Genomic DNA, 10,175 nt, shown 5'->3' with positions numbered 1-10,175 from the left:
TACAATCAATCTACTATCGCAAAAGTGCTCGGACTACTATATTTACATGGTGGACTACTACTACTGATGAGGTGGTCTACTAGAAATATTCTTCGGTTGCAGACTCCATGATATCTGATCCAGCTTCATCAACATAGTCATCATCGCTATCATCTGGATCCGTGTCAGTGTCGTCGATGATGATGTACTCTTCCGGGCGAATCTCCTTGGGTTCTTCGTCTTCTTCTACTGGTGTAGGGCCTCCCATAAATATTCCGATCTTCTTGATCAGATTGTCATTCTTCTCCACTAAAACTTCGATTTCCTCTTCGTAATCTTCACGTGTAGCCTTGAGTTCTTCCTCCAGTTCCTTGATTCTTGTCCTTGCCTTCTTCAGATCTATCATGTCGGCGCACATCTGGTTCTCCTAACGTCGAATGTGTTGGTTTAACTCCTGGACAAAAGCAGCAACTGATCTATCCTTCCTGGTGCTGATCATCTCCCAATGCTCATCTCGGCGCCCACAAATCTGGTAGATAGTATCCTTGAGATCATTGCGGTAGACTTCTCCAATGCGTCCCATGGCGATGTGAGCTGCCATGCTCTTTCCTAGACTCCAAGTTGGTGCATCAAAAGAAAACTCTATGGGCTCAGTGACTGGCATGAACGTCCTTCCTGGAACTTGAACTTGAATCATCCAGCGCTCTTCTTCAGGTAGAGTGGCGCTGTAGGTTCTGGTGAAGCTTGGTACTCCTATGTTCAGGTATCTAGTGACTTCCTTCAAGTGACGTCCAAAGGGTGTATCTTCATCCGGTTGAGTGAACTTGTTCCTTGCATCCGCCATCCTAAAAGAGTAGAAAAGATGAGAAGTCAGAAAGAGAAGAGAGTGAGTAGTGATCTAGGTCTTTAGCTTAGTGGTCGTGTCCTACAGTCAGCGTGTGCTCTGATATCATCTTGTAGCGACCAGACCTCAAACAGTCCAATCTCTGTGCTCAGGTGTCATCCCTGGATCAGTAATGCTGACACCACACAGTACTTGAAGGATTTATAACAGAGTAGCAATCACACACTTATTACATCGAGAGTCTCAAAAGAGAACTTATTACAATAAATATGGCTTAAGGCCATCTAATAACGATAACAACGGAAGGCTTGGAAGATAAGTGAGTCCATCAACTCTAACGGCATCACTGAGTATAGAACCACGACCTAAAACTCCTTAATCATCGTCTGAAAAGTCTGCAAATTAACGTTGCAGCCCGAAACGGGCACATGGAATATGCTGGCAAAGTAACACATAGAGAGTAATGGAATGAAATAGACTACTCTATATGCATATTTGGCTGGTGGAAAGCTCTATGGTTACAGTTTTGCATAAAGCCAATTTTTCCCTACTGCAAAGGAATAAATTTTATTTAACTATCATGGTAGTTGTTAAACATTGAGAATGGTTGACAGCATTCTCAATCCCAATTAAGCATCATCATTAAACAAAACCCAACAAAATTAATTTTAGAGTAACATGTTGATATTCACATGATAATCCAGGTACTAGATACTCAAGATGTCCATAACCAAGGACACGGCTAATCATGATTAGTTTATACACTCTGCAGAGGTTTGCACACTTTTCCCCACAAGACTCGATCTCCTCCGTTGGGATTCTCGCACTACATGATGTTTGAGAAACGGATGACCGAGACATAGTCTTTCAAAAGCGCTAGCACCTTACGAACGGGTAGACCGTACCAACCTACATCCCCTACATCTGCTAGTCCACCACTGTAAGAGTTCGCATGACTTAGTCAACTATGCTAGAGCCCATAGTAGCTTGTGGCTACACATGGAAGTTTCTAGCATGAATAATCTCATGATCCCTTTTAGCCTGGGTGGCGGTCCATAAAGAAAAACAGGCAATCGCTGGAATACCCAGGTGGCTCAATCCACCCAGATGTGTATTTAAGTTGCCACCTTAAGTAAACCATTAATTAACAATCTCACATCTGTCATGGATACACTCACCCAATCCACGTCTACTAGCATAGCACGACATAATAAGCAAACGTAGAAGTAACTCCCAAAGGTTTGATAATAACAGGCAATAGGTACTACCTCAACTACTTCCCAAACCCACAATTTAATTAGATCCTAATCATGCAATGTGTGAGGATTGATCTAATGCAATAAAACTAGGTAGAGGGAAAACATGATCAAAGTGTTACTTGCCTTGCTGATGATTCGAGAAACCTAGCGATTTAAAGTAGCAAGCGGCGCACTCCGGGTACTCTATCGCAAACAAACAATCATACAATAAATACTCAACTAATGCACAGGTAAAACTCAAATAAGAGATCTAACCAGAAAGTTCAACTTAAGAACTCCGGCTGGCAAAAAGAATCAAAACAAACGAAGCAATGAAAGACAAACGGCAAAAGAAACAGGCTTCATTTACTATTCTGGATCTAGGGCAATTTTTACAGTGGCAAAAACTTGTTTGAGTTGGTTAAACGGAAAGAGGGTTTCGAGACAAAACTCCAGGCGCTTGAATCGCCTGATTCCGATAAACGAGCGAAAAGTTAGACTAAAACGAAAATCGGATCAGAAATCGCGATCAGAAAAATCGCGGCTTTATCCGAGAAAAATAAAAATGATGAACGTTCATTATAACGAACGAACGAACGAACGCTCGCTAATTAAATAAATCGAAAAAACCGATCTATTTTAAAAACCGAAACTAAAAAAACGAACAAAACCGTCGGAAAACTGAACGGTTTTTCGAAACCGGCGGCGGCGAGACAACCTCCGGCGGCGGCGATGTCGTCGTCGGCGGCGCTCCGGCGGGCGGCGGCGGCGCGGGAGGGCGGGCGGCGGCGGCGGCTAGGGTTAGGGTTGGGCGGGGGCGGCGGCTGGGCTTGGCCGGGGCCTCGGGGCGCTTATAAGAAGGCCCGGCCAGGAGGAGTCCTGGCCGGTTACGGCCCAAGGTCGGTTCAGACTTTTTTTTTAATAATTACGCTCGGAAAAGAACAAAAGGAATACTAAACGGACTCTAAAATCCCGAAATAAATTTTCTCCGGCTTCTAAAATCAAGCCGTACAGGATGAACATTTATTTGGGGCCTAAATGCAATTTTGAAAAATGCGCATTTTTCCTAATTCAAATAAATAGCAAATAAAACCAAATAAAATCTTATTTGATTTTTTTATTAAATCACCAATATTTCTTTATTTTGGGAAAGTCATTTTATTCCCTCTCTCATATTTTTGTAATAGAAATAATTGAAGATAAAATAAAAAAAATCATACGATCCTATTTTCAAAATTTGAGACAACTCAAATATGAAAATAACGAAATCCCCAACTCTCTCCGAGGGTCCTTGAGTTGCGTGAAATTTCTAGGATCAACCAAAATGCAATAAATATGATATGCAATGATGATCTAGTGTATAACATTCCAAATTGAAAATTTGAGATGTTACATGCAAGCAGTATCCCAAGAACTAAAAGTCAAAAACGAAGGTTTGAAAGTGCAATGCATTCCTCATTACAGCAAACCTTTGTCGGTGCTTTTCCAGAATCTAGTACGCGTGCTGCTGATCTCGACATGTCACATGCTACACCTTCGAGTCATGCTAATGTAACAAATAATTTGCGAACAAGTATTGCCGATGACCCATATTATGAAGAGGATACAGACTGGGAGGAGGATTTCATTGGAAAACTTGATGATGATGATGATGATGGTGAGCATGATTCTGATGGTGCACCTAGCCAAAGTTCGGATGATGATTCAGAACCAAGGCGTGTGCATCCTGTCAATGCATTTCCATTCATGAGGAGCTCAGGACAGAATGGTGTGCGAGCCTTTAGTGACATCTCTGTACTAAGGGAGACAACGGCGGATGAAAGCTTTTTTGGATGTAAGAAACACTTTGCCAGTCCATTGTCAGAGATTTAGATTTTTGATTCGAAAGAGCACCTTAAAATTACAATTGGTGAATTTCACATAAACATGAACTTGGAAGTAAAGTATAGCACAAGTAGTCAATCTAAACTTGTAGCGGAGTGTATAAATGATAGTTGCATGTGGAGGCTATATGCAACACCAACAAAAATTGGTTCATGTTGGCAAATAAGAAAGTGTCCTTACTCTCATACTTGTCGTGCACTAGCAAATAGAACTGACCATTCTTAGTTATCAGCCTCTATCATTGCTGATGTGATTCGTGAAGCACTAAAGGATGACTTGGAGTTGAGTATAAAAAATGTCCGGGCATTAGTCAGACAACGTTACCGAAATGTGAAGCCATCATACAGAAGTTATGGCGTGGAAGAGAGAAGGCCATAGCACAACTTTTTGGTACCTGGGAAGGATCATACAATCTCCTGGTCCCCTTCCTAGAAGCTATCAAAGTTAAAAATCTAGGTACAAAGTATACTCTCCTATCAAAACCCATGGCGCAAGATGGGCATAGAGAGTTTCAATGTGTGGCTTGGGCATTTGGACCTTGTATTGAAGTTGTTCCTCACATTCGACCTGTAATAAGTGTGGATGCATCATTTCTATCAGGAAGGTACAAGGGAAGGTTGCCTATGGTATGTGGATACGATGCTAATAACCAGCTAATACCTCTTGCATTTGCTATTGTGGAGAAAGAGGATGCAACAAACCGGGGTTGGTTCATGAGATGGCTTCGGAGGGAGGTAATTGGTGTTGGAAAGTTCATGTGTGTCATTTCAGATCGCCACAAAGCAATCAAATGGGTGTTTAAGCAGCCACACATTGGTTGGAACGAGAATGCTGGTGAGTGTGTTCATCGATTTTGCTATCAACATGTCGCAGAGAACCTATACAAATCTTATCGGGATGATAACATTTTGAAAATATTCAAGTGGGCAGTGAAGAAAAAGAAACCTTGTAAGTTTGAGGAGGGCATGCCATCTATTGCACATACTTGTCCTGACGCAATAGCATATCTTCGAAAGGTCGGTAAGTATTTGCAGGAAGACAAAAATGAGCAAGAAAACCTGAAAAAGTATTCCAGTGCATGGATGGTGGGTACCGTTGGGGGATCATGACAAGCAATGGGTCTGAGTCCTTAAATATTGTGTTTAGGCTTTCTCGAAGGCTTCTGGTGGCAGCGATTGTGGAGGAAACATTTTCAAAGTGTTTGGAGTGGTTTGTAGAAAGAAGACGAAGTGCTCTTTACTTGGTTGGTGGATGAAAGCAATGGTCCGAACGGGTGGACAAACTATTGGTAAAAAGGGCAGACAAGGGAGGACATATGCATGTTGTTTCATATGGTGATGAAGTTGGAATATTTGAGGTGAAGGTTGATAACGAGAGGGTCCCATTATGCCATGGAGATCATGTTGTTTTTATTCATAGAGACTTCAAGTACAAGGTCACTTTGCAACCAAATATTGCTCCATCTTGTGAGTGCCTAAAGCCGAACCTGACTGGTGTGCCATGTGCTCATGTGCTTGCTGTTTGCAAGTATAGGAATCTGAATGAAAATCAAATAGTACATCTGTATTACTCTTCTCAACTGCTAGCAAACACTTGGGCCAGGCAATTTCATCCTTATGGTAACCAAAATGAGTGGCCAATATATACTGGTCCTACTATTATTCCCGATGAGAAGTTAATAATTCATGGGCGTCGGCAACACAAAAGGATTCCGATGTACATGGATGAAATGCAAGGAATGAGAATGGGGCACCAAGCTCAACGTTCCACAATAGACAATAATCAAATAGGTATAGAAGCTAGTTAATTATCCAGTACTGGATTATGTATAAAATTTATTTACATTTGATTTAACTTGTGTGTCTTACCTTTAGGCACATCATCTAGTCAAGGACATACCTCATCGTTGAGTCGAGGAAAGAGGTTGAGTCAAGGGAACAACACATCATCCAAAGGAAACAGGTCGAATCAAGGGAAGAGCACATTAAGGTCGACTCAAGGGAAGAACACATCATCCAAAGGGAAGAGATCAAGTAAAGAGAAAACCACATCATCTAGTCGATGACAGACGGGATTATGATTTGCATTCATAGTGGCACATTTGAAATTTTTGTGTACCAAAATTAATTATATTTGCTTTCTGTAATGCTTGATAGAATCGTAGACTCTTCATTTCCAGCCAAAATTTGGCCAAAAAACTTGAAACAAAAAAGTCTCAAGAATTTTATGAAATTTTGACACAACGACTAACATATGATGACTATTATTCTGGGAAATTTTCATCAAATGTGGAGTCACACATTGAGAGAATCGTCCATTCTTTGTTTTCAGCCAAAATTTAAAGTGAAAAAAGTGTCCATAATTTTATGAAATTTGAACACGAGGACTACCATATTATGACATTTATTCTGGGAAGTTTTCATCAAATTTGGAGTCACACATTGAGAGAATCGTTCATTCTTTTCTTCGGCAAAAAAAAGTGTCCAAAATTTGTTGAAATTTGGACACAAGGAAAACCATATGATGACTAGTATTCTGGGAAAATTCCATTGAGCTTAGAGCCAAGGAGGAGTGACATAGCTTGAAAGGATTACAACCCATGTCTGGCATGTTACAAAGCAGAACCATGAACTGTTTTTGTTGAGCAAAAATAAAGAAACATCTAGTCAGTTACACTTCTAGGTCGGTGCAGATGGCCATAGCATATCACCATATGATCCATTCTAATTTAGTACTTGTGAAGAACTCCTTGACCGAAAACTGGGAGCTTGACTTGCATCTTGTGTTGTCCGTCCTCCATCTCCTATGGCTTCTTCAACCTTGAGATATGTTGTAAAACCTCTCCCAGAGTAAATCCACTCATTAAATACATCGGAGTTGCTTTCCTTTGGGGGACTCGGTGAGTGAGCAATATCTGACACCTCATCATCAGATGGGATATCTTCGATATTCAGTGGCAATCTAGCCTCAGCGAGCATGCTTCGTAGCCTAGGCTCCAAGTTCAGATCCATCAGGTTTCCTACACAAGACCTCAATATAGATTTTCCTATCTTCTTGCATCCAGTAGTAGTAGCACATTTGATCCCCCATGCAACATTCTTTATCTCACGTAGGCTCTACAAGAGACAATACAAATGTCAAATCATGTGATTGTTAATGTGTTGCAAAGAAATAATTAAAATCTTGCACACACTTACAATGTGAGCCAATGGCGGACCGCTAGGCATGTAGCCGGTCCATTCGATGCTATCTCGAGGATATGTGATAGGTTCATTTAGGCCTCCTAAGCATTGAGAGTCAAAATAATATTGTGTACATACCATTTTGCTAGAACCAATGTATGTACTCAGGTAAACTAGCTACATCAAAGTGAATGTCCTATGGCCACACTCTTGCTTCAACATGATTGTATTCTTGAACATAATTCACATGGACTAACTCCCAATTATTCGATTTTCCTGCAGAATGCTTAATTTTTCAAAGTCTCCGAACCTCTGCCTCGCCACGTGGAAGAGAAGGTGGAATGGGTTGTATTAATCCAAATTGCCGCATCACCCTATGTGGATAGTGGAACTCCACAATCCAAAAATGCATGAGCGGTACTCTAGCAAACCACCAATCAGAATCTTGATGAACTTCGAAAGGCATTTGCTCTAGAAGATCATCATATGGTTGCCAATCAATTACACCTTCTCGAATCAAATCAATCTGATTTCGATAATATTCAGTACCTATATATTTGATTGCAAGTTACTAAAATTGTTTGTCATACCACAAATGATGTGTAACAAATTTGGTGACAAGAATACAAACCAACATTGTGAGGGACATCAAACGCATGTGCAGCACACCACTTTGCTCCAAAAACAGGGTTATAATCCAAGTGTACTTCCTGTTCATTTTCCTCTTCATCAGGTTCATCTCCTTCTTTGGGCTTCTCAAAAATAACTTTAGGGCGACCAAGTGGCAAACGGGACCAAGACCATAACTGTAGCAGCAATAAAGGCCCTGAAATTTCTAGTCTCTCCTTCTCAGCACCCATGCTCAATTGTCTATACAACACAGCAAGAGCAGCTGCTCCTCAATTATACTCTGTTTGTTGTCCTAAATCCTGCATAAATTGGAGATACATGGCTGGCACTCCATCTCCAGATGTATCAGTAAAGACTATGGAGCCAAGGATATATAGAACAAGTGCTCGAGCATGCCAATGAATCTCCTATCCACTGGATAATCCGGCAACACATGGAAGTGTTCCCGCAGTTTACCCAAATTTAGAAAGTATTGTGAATTCCTAACAACAATATTATCATCACCTTTTCGCCTTTTCTTTTGTTTCATGTGTTGTTCATCCACAGGAATCCCAAGCAACCTCTCAACTAATTCTGACCATTGTGCATCAGCTTTGCCAACAAGTGGTTTACCATGGATAGGCAACCTGCACAAACAACTAACATCTTGCAACGTAATAGTTGTTTCTCCTACAGGTAGGTGAAAACTATTTGTCTCGGGCCGCCAACGCTCCACCAATGCCGATATCAAGTATTTGTCGACATTGATTTTCCTCATCTTAGCAATCTAATAAAAACCAAGGTTCTCTAAAGCTGATGTACATAGAGGATCAAATGGGATGCCAACACGGTGACACCATACATTCAAGCAAATGTTAGGCTGCATCAATACACACAACAATTAGTCTTTATTTAACCACTAAGTCTAACAAATGACATGCGAAATCACTCACATTTTCCCAAGTTTTGGATATTTTGTGCTGGCTGCGAGGCACCCATAGCAAATCACTGAAACATCCATTTCTATCCATTTCAAAACCCTGTTACAGCATAAAAGGAGCGAGTAAATGTTGAGGTGAAATATCAAAGCAATCATTTGAATTTATTCTTCACAATCTACACTGATAAATAAAGGTCAAACAATCTAATGTTTTCAGCTATGCCTAGGTAGTAAGTGAAATCAGTAAAGCTACAACAAGATGCAATCAATGGTTGGGGCGATGTACAGAGAAGCAGTGGAGAGAAGAGAGAGGGACGACCACCTCCGACCGACTTGCTGATGTAGCCCCGGCGGCGCCCTCGGCCCACCACTTTGGCCGTGAGGAGGTTGGGGGTAGCCGTGAGGGTGTGGTCGTCGGGCAGGCCCGAGCCCAAGGGGGTGCAACCTGTGCGCCTGCACGGGGCCCCCGATTCCAGGGGGCCCAAATCATATATGCAGCAGTACTACTCATCTGTAGATGGGCCTCTTCAGTCTTTGTTTTGGGCCGTTGTTGCCTGCCTCTGGACTCTGGCGCACGATCGAGACGTACTCCTCATCCAACGATCGATCGTCCCCTAAAAAGAAATCCAGCGATCGATCAAGCTCGAGACGAGCGAAGAGACGAGGCGTCCGTGCTTCTTTTCATCTGGCGCTGGAGGTCATCAAGGCGGCAGGTTAGGGATAATCCAGTCCGCCTTCCTTGCTCATGAATCTCTGGACTCGGGTCGAGCGGTTCCGTTTCAAGGCTGCCGGGCCTTTTCAGGAGTAAGGAACAGGAGGGCGGGACCAGGAACGAAGGCAGAAAGGGTTATCGGCAGCCGACAATAAGTAAGAAGGACCTGATTCATCTTGAAGTGTTCGAAGAAATAAAAGAAAGAGTATTTAACTCTCAGAAGAAGATATGCATAAGTTCATATACTCCCTTGAATCCAAATTAGTTTGGATCGGAGGAAGTAGTACTTTTTTTGTGAGATAAGGCCCATTTTAGAATTTCGCACGGGGCCTCCGATTTTGTCGGCTCGACCCTGTCATCGGGGATGAGCCGGAGGTTGGGGCGGTCGTGAGGATGTCAGCAGCGACGCCGAGGCTGAGGCGGTCCGTGGGAAGGCGAGCAACGGGGACCAGCCGGAGGCCAGGGCCGACCGTGGTAGGCAAGGAGATGGAGGTGGGAGATGGGGACGAGATGGGTGCGGAGGCTAGGGCCGGCCGTGGCAGGCGGGTAGATGGAGGTGGGAGATGGAGACCAAATGGGTGCGGCGGCCGCCAGTCAAACCAGATAATGGATGCTTGCAAAAACAGCATCCACACTGGACGTTGTTAGCATCTATGTCCAGGTCAGGACGCTCTTGTCCATAGCGTCCTTACTATTTTTAAAATTTGCATGTATCCTTCATTACTTTTGTAATTATGGAAATATTAATTACTATTAATAAAAAACGGCATATATTTGATGGGTACCA

General features: G+C 42.4%; 1 pseudogene; it reads right to left on the bottom strand.

Annotated features, from left to right (window-relative positions):
* Positions 1 to 6,668: 6,668 nt before the first annotated feature.
* LOC123129771 (uncharacterized) lies at positions 6,669 to 7,987 on the bottom strand (annotated as a pseudogene).
* Between the last annotated feature and the right edge of the window lie 2,188 nt (positions 7,988 to 10,175).

The sequence above is a fragment of the Triticum aestivum genome, chromosome 6A (genome assembly GCF_018294505.1).
Source record: "Triticum aestivum cultivar Chinese Spring chromosome 6A, IWGSC CS RefSeq v2.1, whole genome shotgun sequence".
In the NCBI taxonomy this organism is placed as follows: domain Eukaryota; kingdom Viridiplantae; phylum Streptophyta; class Magnoliopsida; order Poales; family Poaceae; genus Triticum; species Triticum aestivum.
This window is presented reverse-complemented; position numbering and strand designations above follow the sequence as displayed.